General features: G+C 31.3%; 1 protein-coding gene across 2 annotated transcripts in view; it reads left to right on the forward strand.

The window, feature by feature from the left end:
- The first annotated feature begins 132 nt into the window (after nucleotides 1–132).
- The window catches only part of LOC147030875 (cilia- and flagella-associated protein 57-like), a 187,028-nt gene continuing 180,853 nt past the window's right edge, over nucleotides 133–6,307 (forward strand). For both annotated transcript variants that reach the window (XM_085875405.1, XM_085875406.1), the window contains exon 1: nucleotides 133–421. The gene's annotated coding sequence lies outside the window, so the exon portion shown is untranslated. The remainder of the gene's footprint in view (nucleotides 422–6,307) is intronic.

The raw sequence follows: 6,307 nt of genomic DNA on the forward strand, positions 1-6,307 counted from the left end.
TAAGCGATCACGGAGCACAACGAACCACAACCGGAAATCAACACACGTTATGGTGGGCTTCTTCTTCATCATATTTTTCTTCTTCTTTGGGGTTTTTGATGGCGCTTTCAGAGCAGTGAGAATCTATATACACCACGCACTTCAACATCTCGCTTGGAGCAGACAAGTTCGGGGGACTTCATATTATTCGACCCGTTTCTTTAATAAATATCAACAACGATTTGCAGAGTCGAGGGTGCTTTTGGCTCGATCGGCACAGTGTATCAAGTACACCTCACCAGCGGATCCCCCATCTCTTGGGCAGAGTGGAGGAGGCGCCATCTTGGCCTCCTGTACCAACGGAATTCTGCGAAGATGTATTCCAAATATTCGGGAACCTTACACCGCTCGCAGAGCCCCGTTGGGTGACACACTATCCTTGGTAAATAGAAGTTTAGAGCGCAATGTCGGAGCCTATAGACTGCTTTCTCTCCTCGGGAGAGCCGAGGAAACGAGGCAGAGGATTCAACCTCTGGGTGCACCTTACTGCACCATCACCCCTTGATGGAGGTCTCCCACTGAAATTGCCATTTTTTTGTTAAAACGATTCATAAGATTAGAGAGTTCTGACGGGCCAAGAGGGAATGGCGCAACAAATTCTAAATTGAGAGCATGTTTAGCTGCCTGGTCACAGGCCTCGTCAGCTCCAATCACCACACAGGCAAGGATCGAACACAGGTCGACGTGCGTGTCCCTCCAATTAGCCGCGTCAATGAAGTGAAGGACCTCAAGAGCCAGGTCGGACGACCCAAACCCGGAAAAGGGAGGACAGCCAGGATCAAACGTTCAATGAAGCTCACTTGAATGATTGAAATTTACCTCAGTTGAATGACTGAAAGTATTGAAATTTCCATATTTACCTCACTTGAATGATTGAAATTTACCTCACTTGAATGACTGAAATGATTGAAATTAATATATTTATGTCACTTGAATGATTGAAATGATTGAAATTTACACATTTACCTCACTTGAATGATTGAAATTGACTTCACTTGAATGACTGAAAGTCTTGAAATTTACATATTTATCTTACTTGAATGATTGAAATGACTGAAATTTACATATTTATCTCACTTGAATGACAAATGATTGAGTTCATGTATTTTCCTCACTTGAACGCCTGAAATGATTGAATTAACATTGGCTGTTTCCCTCACTTGAATGATTGAAATTTACTTCACTTGAACGACTGAAATTATTGAAGTAACGTATTTACTTCACTTGAATGATTGAAATTTACCTCACTTGAATGATTGAAATGATTGAAATTTACCTTACTTGAATGATAGAAATTAACCTCACTTGAATGAATGAAATGATTGAAATTTACCTCACTAGAAGGACTGAAATGTATCTCACTTGAATGATTGAAATTTACCTTACTTGAATGATTGAAATAATTGAAATTTACCTCACTTGAACGACTGAAATGATTGAATTAACTACTTATTTCACTTGAATGATTGAAATTTACCTCACTTGAATGACTGAAATGATTGAAATTGTTGTCGTTTACTCACTTGAATGATTGAAATTTACCTCACTTGAATGATTGAAATGATTGAAATTTACATATTTACCTCACTTGAATGATTGAAATTTACATATTTACCTCACTTAAATGATTGAATTTGACCTCACTTGAATGACTGAAATGATAGAGTTAATGTATTTACCTCACTTGAATGATTGAAATTTACTTCACTTGAACGACTGAAATTATTGAAGTAACGTATTTACTTCACTTGAATGATTGAAATTTACCTCACTTGAATGATTGAAATGATTGAAATTTACCTTACTTGAATGATAGAAATTAAGCTCACTTGAATGAATGAAATGATTGAAATTTACCTCACTAGAAGGACTGAAATGTATCTCACTTGAATGATTGAAATTTATCTTACTTGAATGACTGAAATGATTGAAATTGTTGTCGTTTCCTCACTTGAATGATTGAAATTTACCTCACTTGAACGACTGAAATGATTGAAATTTACCTCACTTGAACGACTGAAATGATTGAATTAATGTATTTACTTCACTTGAATGATTGAAATTTACCTCCCTTGGACGACTGAAATGTACCTCACTGGAATGATTGAAATGATTGAAATTTACCTCACTTGAATGATTGAAATGATTGAAATTTTCCTCACTTGAACGACTGAAATGATTGAAATTGATATGGTTACCTCACTTGAATGATTGATTTAAATTTACCTCACTTGAATGATTGAAATTTACCTCACTTGAATGTTTGAAATGATTGAAATTTACATATTTACCTCACTTGAATGATTGAAATTTACATATTTACCTCACTTAAATGATTGAATTTCAGCTCACTTGAATGACTGAAATGATTGAGTTAATGTATTTACCTCATTTGAATGATTGAAATTTACCTCACTTGAAGGATTGAAATGATTGAAATTGACCTCACTTAAATGACTGACAGTTTTTAATTTACATATTTATCTCACTTGAATGATTGAAATTGACCTCACTTAAATGACTGACAGTTTTTAATTTACATATTTATCTCACTTGAATGACTGAAATGATTGAATTTATATATTTACCTCTCTTGAATGATTGAGATGATTGAAATTTACATAATTACCTCACTTGGATGATTGAAATTTACCTCACTTGAATGATTGAAATGATTGAAATTTACCTCACTTGAACGACTGAAATGTATCTCACTTGAATGAGTGAAATTTACCTCACTTGAGTGATTGAAATGATTGAAATTTACCTCACTTGAACGACTGAAATGATTGAATTAACGTATTTATTTCACTTGAATGATTGAAATTTACCTCACTTGAATGACTGAAATGATTGAAATTTACATATTTATCTCACTTGAATGATTGAAATGATTGCAATTTACATATTTACCTCACTTGAATGACTGAAATGATTGAAATTGATATATTTACCTCACTTGAATGATTGAAAGCAACCTCACTTGAATGACTGAAATTTACATATTTACCTCACTTGAATGATTGAAATTGACTTCACTTGAATGACTGAATGTATTGAAATTTACATATTTATCTCACTTGAATGATTGAAATGATTGAAATTTACATATTTACCACACTTGAATGATTGAAATTTACATATTAACCTCACTTGAATCATTGAAATGATCGAAATTTACATATGTACCTCACTTCAATGATTGAAATTTACCTTACTCGAATGATTGAAATGATTGAAATTTACCTCACTTGAACGATTGAAATGATTGAATTAACGTATTTATTTCACTTGAATGATTGAAATTTACATATTTATCTCACTTGAATGATTGAAATGATTGAAATTGATATATTTACCTCACTTGAATGATTGAAAGCAACTTCACTTGAATGATTGAAATTTACACATTTACCTCACTTGAATGATTGAAATTGACTTCACTTGAATGACTGAAAGTCTTGAAATTTACATATTTATCTTACTTGAATGACAAATGATTGAGTTCATGTATTATCCTCACTTGAACGCCTGAAATGATTGAATTAACATAGGCTGTTTCCCTCACTTGAATGATTGAAATTTACTTCACTTGAACGACTGAAATTATTGAATTAACGTATTTACTTCACTTGAATGATTGAAATTTACCTCACTTGAATGATTGAAATGATTGAAATTTACCTCACTAGAAGGACTGAAATGTATCTCACTTGAATGATTGAAATTTACCTTACTTGAATGATTGAAATAATTGAAATTTACCTCACTTGAACGACTGAAATGATTGAATTAACTACTTATTTCACTTGAATGATTGAAATTTACCTCACTTGAATGACTGAAATGATTGAAATTGTTGTCGTTTACTCACTTGAATGATTGAAATTTACCTCACTTGAATGATTGAAATGATTGAAATTTACATATTTACCTCATTTGAATGATTGAAATTTACATATTTACCTCACTTAAATGATTGAATTTGACCTCACTTGAATGACTGAAATGATAGAGTTAATGTATTTACCTCACTTGAATGATTGAAATTTACTTCACTTGAACGACTGAAATTATTGAAGTAACGTATTTACTTCACTTGAATGATTGAAATTTACCTCACTTGAATGATTGAAATGATTGAAATTTACCTTACTTGAATGATAGAAATTAAGCTCACTTGAATGAATGAAATGATTGAAATTTACCTCACTAGAAGGACTGAAATGTATCTCACTTGAATGATTGAAATTTATCTTACTTGAATGACTGAAATGATTGAAATTGTTGTCGTTTCCTCACTTGAATGATTGAAATTTACCTCACTTGAACGACTGAAATGATTGAAATTTACCTCACTTGAACGACTGAAATGATTGAATTAATGTATTTACTTCACTTGAATGATTGAAATTTACCTCCCTTGGACGACTGAAATGTACTTCACTGGAATGATTGAAATGATTGAAATTTACCTCACTTGAATGATTGAAATGATTGAAATTTTCCTCACTTGAACGACTGAAATGATTGAAATTGATATGGTTACCTCACTTGAATGATTGATTTAAATTTACCTCACTTGAATGATTGAAATTTACCTCACTTGAATGTTTGAAATGATTGAAATTTACATATTTACCTCACTTGAATGATTGAAATTTACATATTTACCTCACTTAAATGATTGAATTTCAGCTCACTTGAATGACTGAAATGATTGAGTTAATGTATTTACCTCATTTGAATGATTGAAATTTACCTCACTTGAAGGATTGAAATGATTGAAATTGACCTCACTTAAATGACTGACAGTTTTTAATTTACATATTTATCTCACTTGAATGATTGAAATTGACCTCACTTAAATGACTGACAGTTTTTAATTTACATATTTATCTCACTTGAATGACTGAAATGATTGAATTTATATATTTACCTCTCTTGAATGATTGAGATGATTGAAATTTACATAATTACCTCACTTGGATGATTGAAATTTACCTCACTTGAATGATTGAAATGATTGAAATTTACCTCACTTGAACGACTGAAATGTATCTCACTTGAATGAGTGAAATTTACCTCACTTGAGTGATTGAAATGATTGAAATTTACCTCACTTGAACGACTGAAATGATTGAATTAACGTATTTATTTCACTTGAATGATTGAAATTTACCTCACTTGAATGACTGAAATGATTGAAATTTACATATTTATCTCACTTGAATGATTGAAATGATTGCAATTTACATATTTACCTCACTTGAATGACTGAAATGATTGAAATTGATATATTTACCTCACTTGAATGATTGAAAGCAACCTCACTTGAATGACTGAAATTTACATATTTACCTCACTTGAATGATTGAAATTGACTTCACTTGAATGACTGAATGTATTGAAATTTACATATTTATCTCACTTGAATGATTGAAATGATTGAAATTTACATATTTACCACACTTGAATGATTGAAATTTACATATTAACCTCACTTGAATCATTGAAATGATCGAAATTTACATATGTACCTCACTTCAATGATTGAAATTTACCTTACTCGAATGATTGAAATGATTGAAATTTACCTCACTTGAATGATTGAAATGATTGAAATTTACTTCACTTGAATGATTGAAATTTACCTCACTTGAATGATTGAAATTTACCTCACTTGAATGATTGAAATGATTGAAATTTACTTCACTTGAATGATTGAAATTTACCTCACTTGAATGATTGAAATTTACCTCACTTGAATGATTGAAATGATTGAAATTTACATATTTACCTCACTTGAATGATTGAAATTTACCTCACTTGAATGACTGAAATGATGGAAATTTTACATATTTATCTCACTTGAATGATTGAAATGATTGAAATTTACGTATTTATCTCACTTGAATGATTGAAATGATTGAAATTTACACATTTACCTCACTTGAATGATTGAAATTGACTTCACTTGAATGACTGAAATGATTGAAATTGTTGTCGTTTCCTCACTTGAATGATTGAAATTTACCTCACTTGAACGACTGAAATGATTGAATTAATGTATTTACTTCACTTGAATGATTGAAATTTACCTCCCTTGGACGACTGAAATGTACCTCACTGGAATGATTGAAATGATTGAAATTTACCTCACTGGAATGATTGAAATGATTGAAATTTACCTCACTTGAATGATTGAAATGATTGAAATTTTCCTCACTTGAATGACTGAAATGATTGAATTAATGTATTTACTTCA

The sequence above is a fragment of the Eptatretus burgeri genome, chromosome 3, assembly GCF_056783735.1.
Source record: "Eptatretus burgeri isolate ZD-2024b chromosome 3, Ebu_testis_v1, whole genome shotgun sequence".
Taxonomy (NCBI): Eukaryota; Metazoa; Chordata; class Myxini; order Myxiniformes; family Myxinidae; genus Eptatretus; species Eptatretus burgeri.